Source organism: Battus philenor, unplaced genomic scaffold (assembly GCF_028537555.1).
Source record: "Battus philenor isolate CCGP_79_NKW_IND1 unplaced genomic scaffold, ilBatPhil1.0.hap1 SCAF_1, whole genome shotgun sequence".
Lineage (NCBI taxonomy): Eukaryota > Metazoa > Arthropoda > Insecta > Lepidoptera > Papilionidae > Battus > Battus philenor.
In genome coordinates, this window is record NW_027181661.1 from 16,118,539 (window position 1) to 16,138,499 (window position 19,961).

Below are 19,961 nucleotides of genomic sequence, written 5' to 3' on the forward strand. Positions count from 1 at the left end.
ATGCCTTGCAGTGGACTTGTAGACTGAAACAGAGTCTAACCGGTTTTAATTATAAATTTTACGTCGAAAACATATTAAGAATGAACAGTAAATTTATTGATTGTCAAAAAAGAAAACTGTCGAATAAAGATAGCGGACGTCAACACGGGTTCTGCTGAAAATCAACAATGTAGTGATTTTGCGATAACGAACGCTGACTCATAGAATTCAATATTCACGTCGTATGTGAATCTATGGCTGTAATGTTTTTTTTTTCTTTAAATAAATTTGAATTGAAAATACTTCGGCTATATTGCTTTATATATATATAATGTTTGTGTGTTTATGTGTACGTTTACACCCTAAACTGCCCACTACTTCTTCCTCCGTTTATCTCATCTTCATCCAAAGATGGTCTGGTAAAGATCGCGTCGAACGATAAAAATGCCACTTGTACCTGTATATAAATTGTTTAATTTTTTAATTATTACCTATATTATATATAACTTATTATTATTTTTACTATCTATATAATTTTGTTAATTTTCATTTAATGTTTTGGTGTACAATAAAGTATAAATAAATAACTTAAAATAAATATAACCGTCAACCGTTTTCTACATTATCACACATGACCTCATATTTTCGAACAAGTAAATGCAATGCATACTTATATTAAGTATGCAACTTATATTTCAGGAGTCATTAGGAAAAGCGATGTATTTCGAAAATATTCAACAAATGACCGTAGTATTTGCGAGAACCGTTTACCATATAAGTGTTTGTACAAATTTTCCGTCTGAAATTTTCAGTGCGGGCAAAGTTTACTTAATTTTCAAGTGCCCCACGACTTAAATAGAACTAAATACTTCACTTCGCTAGCTTTGCGCAGGTTAGAACTTGCATTCGCATGGTTAATTTGCAACGAAACTATGTACGGAAAACAATAGTTGCTGTATAGTTAATACCGGATGAAGTTCCAAATTCAAAATTAATATTCTGTATCGAACTCCTTGCGGAACATGTTCTTACCTCTTTGATGTGGCACCATCTAAATATAATTAGAACAAAATATTTTTGAATTTGGAATAGCGTCGGTAATTATATGGTGAGATATTATTCAGGCCTATTTATTTTGGTGCACGCTTTTCTATGTATTTGTTTTATAAGAAAATATTACTTTTAAAATTTTATACACTACTTTTATACATATTACTGTTAAAGAAAATCACTTTAATGTTTGCTGCGTGTGATATTGAATATGTAGATATCTTTAGTTACTCGATTTACCGTTGATTCAATTCTAAAAACTCAATGACTTACATGATAAACTTTATATTTATATAAAAAATGTTATCCTCTTACATTTATCGACTACGAAATAAACTATTCCCCTTGATTTATTGTTAATATCTATACAAATAAATAAAATCAGTGTCTATTTGTAATTTTAAAATTACCGCTTGTAACTAGATGCATATAAATATATATACTGTACATACACGAAAATTACATTTTCTTTGGTTATGGTCTGTCTGTTCTTTCCGGTTAGTCTTTGAAATGATTTGACCGATTTTGACGGGACTTATACTGGCAGTTAGCTGGTGTAATAAGGAGTAGCTTAGGCTTTTATTTCATAAAAATATTTTTAAAATAATAGTATAATGACACTCACAACAATCAGTGCGAAAAAGAGGCGAGGGACACCTAATTAGAAATAAAAATAAGCTTGTATTTATAATACGCCATTTAATGGAATCAGGCGTTACCTTGCGGAAGTCCATCCGAGGTAAGAAAAGGACCAATATTTAGCCACTTCCGGTGGTAGTTGTGTAATTCGCATTGTTTGCCGCATACGCATTTATCAGCGGGCTGGCGGGCTGTGCACTTTGTTGCACGACTACCACTGCATGCGCGGACTTCCCCAAGGTAACGCCTGATTCTATTAAATAATGGACGTACCAAGCTCGACGGTTGCAGATATATTAGTCGTCTAAAACTTCGAAAAAGACGGGCAATTGAACGGTAAAAAAAATTTCTGAGCAATATCAACTTTTAGTATAAAAATAATATGAACATAATCTGTTGTTTATATCGGCATTGAATAACTAAATACGGATTTAAGTATTGTGGTACCTGCGGTGCGAGTTGTTGTTATAAAGTACACATTGCATTTGTGTTCAGAAGTTCAAAACAATCCGATTGTAAGCTACGCTCCGCCAACTATGTTTCACGCAAACTTTATTTCGTATTCGCTTTGTTGCATTTATTACATTATATTTATTTTGTAAGCCATCAAAACAATTTATTTCGAGATATAACAAACCCATTGTTTAAATAAATAGCCGATACATGTGAGGATAACGTATTAATCTTTTGTTTCAGATATTGACATCACAAAATCTAGAAAATCTTTAGTAAAAGAGATCTAACATGGGTGAGCATATTTTGTTACTGAACCAATAATATTACTACAAAAAATTAAATGTATTTCAGTGATCACATTATTTATTTATTTATGTTTTAACTATAAACAACCATTGCTTACAAAGTAACGTACGATTTGCTGACGTGGCTTTTTTATATTTTTTTGTCGTTAAATATTTGAAATTCGAAACGAAAGTAAACGATTTAGTTCAAAGACAATTGGCAATTTGAAGTTGTGAAAGCGATTTAGTGGCCAAACAGGCTGATCTATAGTCGCTGGTGCTTTAAGGTAAGACCATGTACCAGCAAGTGCAGCGTAGGTGGTCCAGCTACTAGGGGAACATTTATATAACTTTGTTTTCGAACGAGGCTGTGTGCAGACCGCTACCAACCAGTCCTTTTATTTTTGGTATCGGGGAACAATTTTGAGGATGGACACAAGATACTCTGCCTTCTGGGGGAAGGATATATATATACACATAACCATGTGGTATTCTTACCCACTAAAACACCCTCGGTGATCGTCTTTGGTACCTCTGAAGGGGTCGCCGGATCTCCTACGGAACTTGCAACTGCCCCTCAGTACTGAGCCAAGTGACATCCCTGAAGGAAGCTGTACCATCCCCTGCAATTCCGCTGTACCACAGCGACACGAGACCATTTCGCATTTCTGCCCTCTTTGGGTTAGTGGATGATGAAGGCCATCACCCTCAACGCCCGCGAACCTAATGCCCTTGTAGTCGCTTCTTACTGAAGCAGGTAATATCTTAACCCTATTTTAGTGAACCTGTACCAACCGATCTGAAAAGGCATGGGGCGGGCGTAAACAGTAATGGACATCATCTAAAATAATGATCATCATGGTGATGAACTTTGCAGAGGTTATACCGTGATTAATGAACTCTACCGATAAGTGTAATTATTTCTAGTTGAATACTATACGAGTACTATAACATAATAATATCGGAATTTTAGGGCCACAATTCTTCATTCAGAGTGCCAAGAGGTAATCGGCAAGAAAATTGTGGAATATGTAAATACGTACAAATTGTAGTAAAATAAATAAATAGATTCTACGACAACACGTTTCCATCCACAAACAAAACTATACGACAAAAGTGAACATAAAGTTAGGAAGTCGCTAATCAAGCTTAATTTTGTAAATTATCTGTAATTAAAAAGAATAAACAATAATTTTTTATCAAACGGTCCCGAAGGTAAAGGACGTTTTTTTTTGTAATGCGACCATTCGTATTCTTGTAGCTTTGTATCCCTTAGGTCGTTTTAATAAGAGCTCGTTGCCATAAAGTCCACTCGGGTTCCGTATCTACGTATTAAACAAATATTACAATTGTCTAATTAACCAGAAGATCCTTATGTTTGTTTGTAGTTAGGGAGGTATTATCGGTATACTCTTGCTAATTTTGTTTATAATCAACAATGAACGATATAGACTTGGTGTAAAAAAATAATATAAAAATATTCAGTACAGAAATTGCTTTTCACGTAGCGACCTATTTTGATTATGAAAGGGATTTGAAAGCTATCAACTGGCGGCACTGTGTTTATTTAGTCCTTACGGTATTCACTAGTATTCTAAATATTTGCAGATGGTACAAATATAATAAAAAAAAATTGAAACTATTGTCAAATCATTTTTTATACATCTTGTATTTCAGTTTATTTAATAATAATACTTACATAAATGTACGTATAAGTCTACCATTTTAAGTATATTATTATTAAATAATTTATATGCTAAACTATCTCGTACAATGTACACTTTGACTACCCGCTATATGTAGTTGTTTCCATAACATACCATAGGATAAGTAAGCTTAAAGACATGTCTACAAGAGCTCCTATATATGTATATATATACATAAATATATAAACATATATATATACACATATGTATACATATATATGTGTATATGTATATGTATATATTATTGCAATTTGTTGATTGTACATGACAACGAAAGTTATATAATAGAAGAGAGAGAGAGTCTAGAGTCTAGAGAGTCTAAGAATGTCCACCGCTGGACATATACCTTCCCCAAAGACCACAATAATAACCGGTCTCGCGCGACTTCAGTCGTCGATCCACCTAGTGGAATGCTTACCCATGCAGCAACAATGGCTATACTATGGGAAAATAAGGAATTGCCTTGAGTTATAAGAACTTAAGCAGTAAACGACCAGTGGCAGAAGACTAGGTCGCGGCTTCGATTCCCGAGACACAGCCTTGATCCTTTCGGATTGCCTCTACTAACAGACGTGTTTATAGAGGATGGGCAGCAGCATGCTCTGCGTGCTATGGCCTATATATATAACCACACTATGATCACCAACCTATCTACCAAGCATGGCGGTTGTTGTATATATCCCCATAGATATCTTTGGAAGACATGTGCTATGCTTTGGGCTTTTATAGGCTGAAACGACGAAGACGATAAGACAGCTCATTGTATATTTTTACGCTATTATTCAATGATATTTTTTCTGATATTTCGCTAACAATATAGAGTATAAAATCAATTAAATAATATATTTAAATTGTAGAATAAAACAAGTCTATAATGGCATAGACATTTTTTGTGATATGTCTTTATCTGCTGTCAAAAGAAAAACTATAATCAGATTTGTAAGCAAACGTGGATGTTAAGAGAACAGTAGAGCAATGCCTTGCTGTGTTATCAAAGCATTTGGTTCATTTTTTATTTGTTTACCAGCTTGTCATCAAGAATCTATCGAATTGCCATAACGAGTGAAGGCTTTAGATATGTTAATACGCTAGATCTCCGACCATTGTTGTGTTCAAATACTTATGGATTTCGTTGTCTCTTTTAAATTTGGACTCTTTGTGATATTCCTGGGGATATTATTTTGAATCCTTTATAAACACGCTTTTGATTTTGCTGGCGACTATCTATATGTTGATTTTGGTTGTCCATATGGGTTTAAATATGGCATTTTGTATTAGAATCTTATCTTATCTTATGGATAATTACGCTAGTAAAATCTATAAGATGATTGGTTATTAGTATAAATTCATTTGTGAGCAAATATCTTATAAGTTTAAAACTACTTCCTGTCACAAATTTTGTAAAAGGTTTTCCTCAAGTAATACGTAATGATATTACGTTATTTAATAATTCCGATATCATCGACTTTTAGTACATACTCTACATTATTTGACAGCAAAGTTGCTATATATTCAAACTTTTAAAGCTTTTGCACCTATGACCAATTACTCTATATAATTAATTATTAAAAGATAGAAAAATATCTAACACTCGATCATCCATTCAACATTTTTAAAGAATAATGCAACGAAGGGTTAATAAAACATAATTTGTATTTTTTCCATTAAGAAAAATATGAAATAGGCCCCGTCACGTACTAATATTGTAGAATTCAATTAATCACTTTCACTGAACTGAAATCTTTTTGATGTAATATTTTATTTCTTCAGCGTGTTACTCAGGGATCGAGATCGGGAAATTATTTGCTATTTTGTGGTCATCTAATTTATAACATACATACAATCAAAAAACCCATAACAACGGTCAACATGTAAATTTATAAAAATAAAATTAATTACCAAATGTGTTTCTATACGTAAACCTTGAGAGTAGCTTGGGTAATTTTTTTAAAAGTTTTCTATAAGTTTATTAAGACGATGTCGTGAGAAAGCACGAGATCCAAATTAAGATAAAGTATGGAAAAATCGCGAGAAAATTAGTTAAACTAAAAAACTCCTGACCATAATTGAGTAAAATTTGACATCAATCAAAAACCACTACTGGGCATAGGCTCCACATAGGTTGGATGTGGTCTGTTCATCGATTGGGCTGAGTTTATGATCGTCTTGATATCAAAATACATGTTCTTTATATGTCCCCTTCTTTACCTTTCGTACCTACCCTACCATGTATCTAGTCCCTGCTAGAATTACAATAATATTTTTCACAAACATTGTACATTTTCGCTTCTCTTTTTCCTTCTTAATATATTATACATGTTCATAGTTGTCCCTCAAAATATTATGCATTCCTTTTAATACTTTTATATAATACATCACCTCACTTTCATCGCTCTCTTTTCTGGATTTTTTTTGATAATTTTCTTTTTTGTTTAGTTTTAAATATATATTTTTATAGACTTTTAATATTTTTTCTTTTTAATATCTTATGTATTTCTTTCAACATATATCACAGTCAATTAGTCAAGTTTACATTTTTAACACAGCTGTATGTCCTATGACCTTATTACAATAGTATAGGAAGGTATGGCCACTCTCCATGTTGTTCAGCAGTGCAAAAAGTTAATACCAAACACATGTTATGATACAGTAAAAAATATCTTGTATCATAAACCTCTAAAATAAAAAAATAAATATGATATAATTGAAAGTAACAATTACATTATTAAATGTCGTCTTTTCAGCCCATAGACGCCCACTGCAAACCATAAGTCTCATCTGTATATATATCTTTGAGTGAGATATTATATACATATATGTATATATATAATCTATATAATCCCCACGTAGGCGTGTCGGCGATCGCAGTGTAATATTATGGTACATAGAAGACACTGCTGCAGATCCTCTGGAAACTTGTTAATGAGCAGTAGCAATTTTATATAATTAATGCAAAAAGTGCGAATTATTTAAGAGTGTATTCCGAGAATAGAACCCGCGACCTGAGATCGCAACTCTCGGTCTTCTGTAACATTATTAATATTTTAAAAGAAAAATAATTTTCATGGTATGTTAGTCAATGTTTGCTAATTGACAGATGAAATTCGTATTTAATTTTAGTTTATATTGGAATTGGACAGTTCAATTAATTTTGACAGTATGAAATCTTTCGGAGAGGCTTCTATTTAAATATTTATTTCAATTTGCCGCTTTGTATTTTCGGGTAGTTCATTCATAAAATATAATGACAGTTCATTTAATTTTATATCTACCATTGTTCGGTTTGTGGTACAACAGCAAAAGCTGACAATACCGACGAAACGAACCAACTGTAAAATAAAAATCAGAAACAATAGAAATCAATTCGAAGAAAAAAAATCAATCTCCTTTGATGAACGGGTACCAGTAAACGAAATGGGCCTCGGAAGGCGTCTATTTTGGAGGCGAAATAGGTCCGTTCCGTTATGAGTCATCAACTTTAGATGATATCGAACGTTTCAATCCAAGTAATACGAGACGGTACCTACACTCCGATGCTTTAACAACTCAAAAACTTAATAAAATTTTCATACTAAAGGGTATATTTCTAATATAATAAGACACTTGTTATCATACTAACATCATTCCAACCCTACGACATCCACTACTAGGCCTAGAACCTTCATAGATTAGTAATTATGCAGCGTTTTCCAACGACCTGTACAAAGTCATCTGTCTACCTCGTAAGTAGAAGTCCTGTTCTGCGCTTTTGGGTCTATATTCTTCATAACCTATGGTCTTGAGATTCCAACCAAGGGCAGCTTACTTACCTATAGTGCATGGTGTGCAATGAACACGGGCGCCACCGTCTCAGGGGATGCCGCGACGCTCCCTAATAAAGCTAAGAGCATCGTCTTGGACCATCATGGCCGTAACTAATACAATACTCTATGCTATACCTACTTATAAAATAGCTTGTTTTAATATGAAAAAACTTTCGTGTTACGATGGCTAAGTTAATAGTTATAGCCGCGGATGAAAGGGGTCAGGCCTAGGGGGCGCCAGGGTTTCATTGCACACGGGAGCTACGCGGGCTAGAGCCGCCCCTGGTCATAGCGTCCGTCTGTGTCTATTGCATTATTAATTGTACTAACAAAAAGTAGTAGAGCTTCTAAGAATTTTTAATGGTCCGCGTTTTTAAGGACCTATAGTAATGTCTGGTTTTTTGGACAGGAACTCATGCTTTTTATAAATATTTCTTTTTATTTTATTACTTATTTATATTGTCTATCTTTCACCCTTTACCATTTACTTTACATTTTTCTTCTTACATTATGTTTTATTCTCGCTACATATTTTCACATCACTTCATCATCATAATGCTTCATCGTCTATCCTTTGCCACACTTGTCATTTTTTTTCTATATACATTATAATTATTGTATTTTTTATTAAATTTTTAATTTAGTTCAATCAATGAAAAAAGCTTCAAAGAAAGCTTTGGTCAATATTCGGACTATTGTCAACGAAGTACAAGCTTAGTAATTTCACGAATCAGATTGTTAATTTGTTCACAAATTTTATCTACTAAAAGAGCTCATTTGCCAACAAAAAACTTTACAGCTTTTTATCTATTTCCAATCACCCTGTATAAAGTGACCATTCTGAAATTTTTAACAATCATTTATTTTATTTATAATACAACAGACTAATTTATTTTTGAAGTACAAAATCTGATTAGAGACTTTCCTCGCCTTGTCTAGCTTTGGGTTCAAATTTAAAAAAAAAATAAAACATTAAATAAATATCCTGCAAAATAGTTTTAACAAATATAAGAGATAATATTCTGAAATTAACACTACAAATAAATTAAATTATAAAATTAAAGATTGATATGTAAATTATACTAGTTCAGCATAACCTGCCAGTATTAATTGACAATTCGAGCCTTTAAAATTACTGGTTACTATAAAAATTGCTTTTTAATTAAAAAATCTATGAAATTACCTTTAATTATCATTCGACACCTTCTATTTTATTTCTAATAAATGTGTAAAGGGATGCTTGCGTGGGGAAAACCGCCGTATTAATATTTACAACTAGAAATTTAATATGCATTATTATACGTGCATTTATAAGTATGAATAAAGAGCAGTGAAATCGATTGTGTTAATATTGAATGAATATTTCCGGTGTGCCAAACCAATTGCCGGGTACAATATGCATATAATTTTAGTAAGTAGTACCTATTGGTATATTTACAAAAGGTGTATTTATGTGATTATTTTCCCTCTCAATTTAATTTTACTTTTTTATTCTATTTTTTGTTTTTTGATATTGACTTGTTTCACCTATCTTTATTATTTTATTTCTGCATCTCCTACCGATAACCGGTAGAGAATGCCTTCAGCATAAAGTTTGCCGTTACACATGAAACGTGTTAAAAATATTATAAATAAAATTATCCAAATTTAAGTGTAAGGTTCTCTTCACTAGACATCAATATTTGTTACAGTTTGTTTATTTATCTATTAAAAATGTTAAAGTCTGTACAATTGTCAAATGTTCGAATTATTCCTAATTTGAAATTCAAAATATTTTTTTAAAATAGTTAAAGTAGAGTCATGAAACTCAAATATAAAATTCCTGGACATAGGGCTCCAATAGCACCTGTTAGAAGCGTGCATCCAGTGTTGACCTTAAAAGATCTGAAATGTATCTACCTAAGTGGACTCCTACCCTGCGATTAGTGATCCGTGGTGTCGACTTCAATATCTGAAGGCCCCTGCGGCTGCCCACTGCTACTTAAACTTGCTAATCGACCAAGTCGACTTTCGGCCAAGCCGTGGTACCCTATGAGGACCCTTATATCATATCCGGAGATCCGGATTCGGTAGATCGGCGGTCTCTTAATCCAGAGAAACAATATTGTGCAGGGGTCCGAGCCTAAGCTTTCCAGAGATCTCTCGAGCTTTCTTCTTTCTATAAGAGGTATTTGATGCCATTTGGGTCAAGTCAAAGTCAGTTTTGATCGTCTTCGGATTTTTTTATCCCGGACTCAAACAAAATTGTTAAATAATATATATATAGATATACATATAGATATATATAGATATATATATATATCTATAAATATATATATCTATATATATACAATTACGCAAACGTGCTAAATTTATCCTTGCTAAGTAACAAAAAACTGATCTTAGTGGACTTTCGCGTAATTTGTATGAGTGTAATAGATGTCATACAAATGACCTATTTATAAATAAAGGTCTCACAGATACAAAAGAAAGTATCTTGTATCATTCTTAACATTGATTGACAGATTACTAAATACACCTTAATAATATTAAGCTAGATTTTCTGTAACGAAAACTAGTTATTGTGGAATGTGACGTGATAATTTGAACTTTGGTGAAATTTTGTCCAAAAAGGTTATTGATTTTATTTCATATAATACGTAACTGGTATTGGACAAAAGCTTTTTATTGTTTACTTTTTAAAATGATTCTCCCCCTAGCTGACTGGTCCTCGTAGGGGATAGAGACCACAACTCTCCAACGTCAAAGGATAAGATGATGAAGATAAGATTAGAAACAGGCAGAGAAAACCCAAAAATCTGTTACAGCTCTAAATGTTCTCATATTAAGAAACCAGGAGTAACATGGAGCAGACTGGCCAGAGATAGAGTAGAATGGAGTAGGTTGGAGACGACCTTTGCTAACTGGCAAATGGACTTACAAAGAATAACAAAACACCAAATATGTGCTAAGAATTAAATTTAGTTAATATACATAAGTGTAGTATTAAATAAAAATTATTGTACTTTTTAAGTCCTTATCAAAGGTTTTAATATTATTGTTATTAAAATAAAGAATATTACAAATAATTTCATTTAAAATAAATTAAGTTTCCAAATTAAGTTCATATTTGCGCGGTATCCAAAATCGGTATTATTTATCGATCTTTTTCATTTTCAAAAGAAATCTAAAAATGTTTGGAAAATTTGAACTTGGAACGCAATAATACCAGATATATCTGTATTTAAAATTAATTTTCCATAACACGGTGATAGATGCTTTTACACGACTCATTAGGATCGAATATAAAGTTAATTTTGTTTTAGTTTGGACAGACTTTGGTCGCAGGGCGGTTTCAACCAGTTATTTTGGAAAACTATGGAGTAGGCCTCTGTACGGTAAACTTTGTATAGCTGATATTATGACAATTATAACAAAAAGGACATTATTTCTTTTTTATTATAATTTGTTGAACACAGAATTTTACAGGGTCCAAATGGAGATGTTTATGTATATTCCAAAAAAAATCATTTGTCATTCTCTATCCTCGTTCCATCGAGGAAAGAATCAAGGTTGTAGAAAGTCACTGAACGCGGGCTACGAAAGACGGTTCTTGTCGCAATCTTTGAGAAGACGTATGGCTTGCATGTTTTATAACCTCAAAACTTGAACTTATATATAATTCAATCTAGGATACGCATTACACGACAAAACATGATTTTATTGAAACACTTATTAATGTTTCATTATTGTTGGAACAACTAATTAATCTTTCAACATGCATAGTGTTTAGTGTGTGGCGTGCTAATATACCAGCAATTCGTTTTGACAGAGTTTAATGAGATATATTCATTATGCTGCTATCTATTCAGGTCACGTGGTGTTATGGCTTGTAATCATGTTATATATGCGTATATTCACTGGCGTCATGTTAATTTATTCAACAATCCACCCATAGACCCCATTTAAACCTTGAAGGGGGGGGGGGGGGGTAATAGAGCCTAAGGTGCCAAGATCGCATCTGTCTCATTAAACATCGTAGATTAATAAAGCTTGATTTGAAACTTATATAATCATGAAAAAAAAACTAGTTTCTGAATTCTGAATAATAATAGTATAAGAATTTTTGTTTATTTTGATACATCTCTCTCTGGTAATTCTACTGATTTGGATTATTGAAAATGATATATGAACTTTAAAATCAGGGAGTGACGTCTGTATTTTCTTATACTGTCTGGTCAATGTAACTACGACTTTCTAACTTGACTTTCACTACTGAAGACCGTGACTCTTTTTTCTTGTGAATTGTGGTATTGAGCGTGGTTCAGTCCTTATCGGAGCATCGCAGGGGGTACAGTCTAGGGGTCCTTGTCTATTTTCTTTTTCGGTATTTAATTTTTTTTCTAATTTGTTACCGTTATGGCTACGTGACCGAGATACTCGAAGATTCGCTTCGTATATATAATGGATACTCCATCAGTATCGATTTCGAATTTGCAACGGTCGTCTCCAGTATTACATCTCAAACGCTCTTTTAAACCGGACACTGTAAACCGCTCTGCTATTTGGCCGCTAAAAATTAAAAATTTCCATAACAAGATACTAATCAAAACGAATGACAATAGTTTTGAATCAATGTCTTAATTCTAGATGAATTTAGATCTCTGATTGTGTTACAAGAAGTTTGTTTTAACTCGTTTCGTTGTTTGGAAGTCACTTCGTTAGGCAACATTTCAACAAGCCTTCGACGTATTTACAACTTAGGAAACAAACTTAAAACTTTCACCGGGCCACAGGAAACCTGATGCAAAGCTCGGCAATACGATTTAATTGCCGGTATATTCATAGATAATTGAACGTCGCTTCATGAAAATTAGATTCTTTTCACACAATATATATATATACACTGGTCAATGTAGACATGGCTTTCTAGTATACCATATTCCCTTTAGTCAAGTCATTTTTATTATATATATACATATATATATATATATATATATATATATATATATATATATATTAAAGCACGATTTTTATGCAGGGTATAGCTTTATCAAATAATGTATAATAATAAAATTGACGTGATTTTGCACAAAAAATTAAATATTTTATCTCTGCGTTTAACAGATATTAATTTCTACTAACCACTGCATGGTAAATGCACGCACAGTAGAGATTAAGTCTGACATAGTAATTAATATATACACGGTAACGACAGTGACAAAAGTGGTGCGTTTAGTCGTTTTCAAACATTGTTGGATACCAGGCTTTACTGATATTCTTCTTATGAACGTGTTTCTTCTAGTTTGCACCTTATAGCAGGCCACCTGGCGGTACCAAGCTAAGTCCACCAATACTAGCACCATGCACCTGCATTTTCAATTCATAGGTACTGGATTAGATCATAAAGTGAGTCTTCAGTACCCCTCAGCGTAATATAGCCGCAATTGTGTAGATTGATATAAGATGCAGTGTACCACCGGATACTATGGACCAGTATCTTTTCCAGAACAATTCCTAAGGATTTGGCGCGTGCGAAGTCCTTGTCAGACTTCCATATGAGGCTTATTAGTGTCTACTCATGCAGTGATTGCCTATGAATCGAATTTGACCTTTAACCATAGACATATTGACAAATTAATTTGTAGAATAGAATCGAGCATCGAGAATAAATTTTAAAATGAACAATTTTAAAATATATCCCATTTGCCTGCCTGACAGCGCTTCGACGTTGTCTTGCGGAAATGTTAAATAAAATTTAAAGTTTTCCGTCCGACCGCTGCTACGTAATATTTATTCAAAATTATTTTTCGCTTTGTTGTATTTTAAACTAATATAAAGTCTAAATCAATGAATATATTTTTTATTATTATCATCGCCATATATGTATATACAAACATGTATATATAGTAATTTAAGTCTAGAGAAACATTGTTTAACAATATCTTTTAAAATAAATTTCGAAACAGCGGCTCTCCGGTCAATATTACCAACTGTTCTAATCTACACCACAAGCCGTTACATAAACGGACTTTGCGGTTGAATTCGCAAAATTAAAGATCAGGATTAAGTTGATTTATACAAGAGGAAACATTACCCTTTGAATTTCATATAGTGCTCGATAGTTTATAAACTTGGATTTCAGTTGGGAAATCAAATAAAAAGTTTTTGTATCGATCCAATGTAAATCACGTGATCCCTCTAAATCATTTCTGAACGAAATTGAACAAATAGTTTAGGTCGCGAGAAGAGGCACAATACCACAGTAGCCGAACAACTACACTAACGAATACCGGCACAGATGGGCATAGTGTGCAATAAACTTGCTCACGATCCTCTGTATTGATACGACTTAGGAGAGAGAGAGAGGATCTATAGTTTTGCCCTCCAACATTAAAATACATGGTCTTTGGGGAGACCGATACCATTCAGTAGGCATCTATCGGCTGATATAAAAAAGTAGAATAAGTAAGGGTATCGATAATTTAACAAATCTAAACCATTTTTTAACAATTCATATCACCAAGCTATATATATTATAAAGACCATTATTGCTTGTCAAAAAAATTTTGTTATTACCATACGTATTCTTCTCTTCTTTTTAGCTGGTAGACGCCAACTGCAAGTCATAGGTCTCTAATAGATTCAGGTGTTACTTTGCGGAAGACCATCCTAAGTAAGAAAGGGACAAATATGTAGATACTTCCCTTATGCAACTCGGTACTCTCACTTGTATTGGGTGTTTGGCACTGGTCGGTGCAACATTACTCCTGTGGATGCCCCGTGGAGGGTTGAAACACGTGATGAGTGAATTGACGGTGGTAGTTGTGTTTCGCATTGTTTGCCGCACGCGCATTTATCAGCAAGCTGGCGAGCGGTGCACTTCATTGCACGACTACTGCTACATAGCGGAAGTAGCTATATATTAGTTTCTTTCTTACTTAGACATAGATCTCCCCCAAGGATGACCGGTCCTATGCTGCCCGTATCCAGGGACTTCCGGCTATATAAACGATGTGGTCGGTCTACCTAACTGGGGGGAGAAAGTATTTTTAACTACCATTCAACCAGCAGTGAATATGATTGCAAATATTATTATCTGCAAAAGCATAACAAATAAACTAGGAACAAATGTTTATTTAAAAAATAAATGTTTCATCACAAAATAAATAATTTAGTCATTGTAAAGGTTATCACAAAATAAAACTATACTTTATGTGATTTAATCCTGTCCTGTGAAACACTGAAAGGGCATTCGTCGCGTATAAGATTAAAGAGATTGACTTTGCCTTAATTAGAGGTAAACTTAACTAATTTGCATTATAAACGACGTAGCGAATAACCGCTACAAAGGTTGTTTCATCTTTGTTCGTTGTAATAAGAGTACAGTGAAACAAGATCGTTTAATTCTTTAGCTTACTTTAAAAAATAGATAACGCATTTATTTATAAACATTTTAAATTTATTTTAATGTTTAAGCTTTCGTGGTTCGAATTAAAAAATTAAAAAAACATTCTTGTTGATAATGGCCCGGCCAATTTGAATATCATAAATTCTTATAAAGAAGAGAAATAGCAAAACTTACTTTTGCCCATAAAAATTCAAATAAATTATAACACGAAATTCGACTAACATTTGACGACAGCAAAAACCGTAAAAAGTTTAAAAAATATATATATACATATATTTTCCATAATAAGAGATAGCAAATTTATTTATGTAATGGTTGTTTTATGATAAAATTGTCATTTCAATACAAAACACCCAATTCAAGGCATAAGCCTGCCTCAAATATCTATGGGGGATATACCACAATCAGCACGTTTGACTGGCGAATTACCGATCGCAGTGTGGTATTATGGTACGCAGAAGGCGCAGGTGTCCATCTTTTGAAAACTTGTTCTTGAGCAGTTTGCAATTCTTTATATTAATTAGTATAGCCTATAGCTTTATAGTATAAATATAAGATTATAGCCCGGTAATCGAAAACGGGGCGTATGATCGCAAGTATCATTTCTCTACTGCTACCACAGCTCAGTAATATACTTATAATAAGAAATATTTTTTTTTATTTTACGGAGTATATTACTAAATAAAAACTGTATAAAATAGCATTCCTGTAAAATATTATCTTTATATGAATTAAACATAATTTTTGCACCAATTTTATTTCTAAAATATGCATTAAAATTTATAACATCTCGTCTGCACATTATATATTAAAAACAAAATTATTTCAATATATTTAACTGTGTCCCAGCGGTAACCTTGTAACATACTGTATAATACAGCGTACGTATACAGCATGCGGCAGAAGTTTTTACATAATAATAATTTACGACAGGAAAGGCAAGTCGGCAATTCTCCTACGGGACTCGAATTGCTCTCGACTTGGCACCGGTCGAAACTTAACGGAACGTATGTTCCGTACGGTTCAACTTTGTGATAATAACCAGTGTAGTAGTTAAAAACGGCTATAAACGACTATGTATTCTTTCTTTGTTCAAATGCAATGTTTTACTGTCATTAAAGTATATCAGGTAGCAATGAAGAAGCCTTCTAGAAATTTAAATAAGTAAAAAGTACATTACAAGGATTATATTACAAGGATCGGATCGAAGCGTGAAGGTAGCGTACCTGGAAAAACCGAGGGGTCGAAGACCAGTGGGTAGACCCAGGTATCGCTGGATCGATCGCGTTGAGGCAGACTTGCGCGAATTAAATGTCAACCAATGGCAGACGATGGCGCAAGATAGAGAAAAGTGGAAGTCTCTCGCTTCGGAGGACAAGACCCACTTTGGACCCACTGAGCCAGCGGAGTAAGTAAGTAAAAAGTACATTATGTGTGAGCAGTGATAGTCCAGTGGTAAAGGACTGAGACTTTCGACGGTTTGATTCCCGGGATATAATCTTACATAGTTCCATACTTTGTGCATTAATAATATACAAGAACTACTACTCACAAGTAAGTTTCCAGAGGATGGGTAAAAATGTCCACTGCGTACGATAATAAAACACTGCGACAGCCAACATGCCTGCCAAATGTGCCGATGTTATATATATATATATATATATATATATATATATATATATATACATATAAACATATATGTTTATATGTATATATGTATATATATATATATATATATATACGTATATAAATATAGTATGTACATGCATTAGGGGGACCGGAAAGTAAAGTCGCTTTCTTAAGTTAAATTCATACGACAACATTTTTAACAAGTTTTTATTTCTAATCAACAATATATTCACCTTCGTTATCAACAACCTTTTGCCATCTAGTATACAAATTTTTAATGCCGGAGCGGTAACAAATCAATCGGTTTTTCGTAAATATATAGCACATTTGTCAGCAAATAATTTTACAGTTTACCTATTTTCAACCACCCTATACAATTATTGAGAAATATGTTAAAATAATTTATTATTGCTATAGGGATGCGTAAACTTCTGACAGTACAAAGTCTGTGAGAAATATAGTAGATAATTATTAATTTTAAATATGTTTATCTCAAGTAATAACTGCAATTTCAAATGTACATATTTATATATATTGTCTGAACGATGAAATCGTGTATCCAAAATATAAGAAAAGTGAAGTGTAAATGAATGCTGTAAGAAGGATGAAAAACATGAAGGATGATAGAAAACGGAAAGAGAGAAATTGTGAAGAAGGAGAGAGAGAGGGTGAAAATGAAAAAGCTTAGTTAAAAATCAATGTAAGATGTTCCAATAATTAATAGTTATTTACGGAGTTCTAGTGTTTGTTTTGGGCGGTGTATGTGTGCGTAAGTATGTATATGTTTGTGTATACAAAGACGTAATTTTTAAAAATTCAATCAAAGAAATTCACAAAGATAATTAATACAACAAAATGTAACTTTAAATATATAAGTTTAAAAATAGATTTAGCGGTTTTGGGAAATGAATAAAGGTACAATAGCATCACGGTGTTTGTCACGTCTAAAGCCGGATCAAATAGAAATCTAATAACCGGACAGCCGGTAGTGTAATTTTCCCGGATGAATTCTATAATCCTCTTAACGCAATCGGCCTTGAATCTAAGCAAGAGTTAGTATGATCGATATGACAGATTTGTGATATACGTAGATTATTCACTATCTTTGATTGACGGTTGATATTAACATAATATATAGGATTAGATCACGAGAGATTAATTTAAATTAATCCGATTTATTTGAATTTCGAATCTGATTAATTGACATGATAATATATTTATTATATACATTACACCTAGAAGACACAAAATCTAGCTAATAATATCATGAAACATGTCAGGCGTAACGTCCACTGATGGGCACAGGCCTGGTTGCAAGCAGGCGATATTCAACGTCTTCAGAGAATCCCAATAAGACTGTCTGCCCATCTTGTGACTCCAACTGTAATAGGTCCAGCTATTTGTACTAGAACACTACGAACCAGTCGCCCGCCTACTGAGTTAGCGGTAGGAACTGGTCATCGGTGTCGGATTCATAATGGCTATGTGAATAATTCCAGATGTCAGACATGTTCCTTTTCCAGATATGGTCTATGAACAGGCATTCGGCGTTGCGTGGAGTGTTTTGTCGTTTTTGCTGTTCTTGCGAAAGGGCCAGATGGTAGGTGATCGCGTAGTTAGAAGCGTCTGTCTACGGTAACTTGCTGGTCGGTAAGAAATATATATATGCTAGACTACATCCACCACATCCAGCTGTAATTGAGGCTAGATCCTATAATGGCAATCAGGAAGGATTAAATCGTTAGTGTGTTCTTGGTATGTGAGCGTTACTACTCCATCATCTGCTTGGAGAATCGAGGTAAGGAACTCTCTCTTAAGAGTTCTGTTGTCAGATACGGTGGAGGGAAGACCTACTGTAAATATGTCCCTGCCTTCGGACAAGTACTGTTCCTATTGGTCTTATTTACTAGGAATGGGCGCAGAGAGAGTCCTGTTCATCTTATGGGCGAACTTCGTCTCTCCACTTCAATTTCATAGGTCCCAGCGGACGACAGTTTTTTAGTACATTGAGTTTATCAGTCACATTGAGAAACCCCATGTATGCCCTTGGCTCGTTGAGCGAATATAGGCTTACCAATGCACTCTGAATGGAAAAGCCACGTTTCAGTAACGTAAATTATAGTAAATATATTATTATAATCATTTTTATTGTTTTTATATTTTCTTCTGAATTATAGTGAACTTAAGTATATAAATAAAAACTCTAACATGTCTTATTTTAGTAAAAAACATACAATATGACGTCAAAACAATGGTTTTGTAATATGATTTGAATGCTTAAAAGTACATTCGTGTGTCACACATTCAATGACATATTTTCTAAATATAAAACCATTCTTCAATTGATCCACATTTTAGGCGCCTACGTAATATGAGACCGGAGCCAAGAGTATCTCTTTTCTATTACTTAAATGCTAACATGACCACTTTGTCGAAGTTATAAAATGCTATAAATTTTATTGCATACAATATGACGTAAATCTGAGTCATCTGGCAATTGAGGAACAGGGAGGCGCACGTTTTAAATTAACGGTGATTTAATATGTTTATTGGTTTGTTATATATGTAAAATCTTTAAATATGTGAATGCATAGCTCAATTGACAGGTAAAAACTTTAAAGGTAAAACATCTATTTCCAAACTACCTGTATAAAGTAAACACTCTGAAAAATGTTACAATAATTTATTCTTTCCATTGGAAAGTGACAAGATAATAACTTCTGGCATTACATAGTCTGCAGGGGTATATAGTGAACAATAATTTATTATTTAGTTCCTATACTATATTATCATGACATTGTTTATTAATTCTCATATCACTGATATTTCGATAAGTAGTACCATACGAAGAAATAAGCTGTATATTTACCCCTATAAGTCTTTTACACTAATCACACTATATTATTTATTTGAACAATAAAGTTTTTTATTTATTTATTACTATACACTTTAAAATATAATTCAAAATATAATTACAAATTTTTGTACATAATTAAACTTGTAAACTTAGATGCAAGAAGTTTAT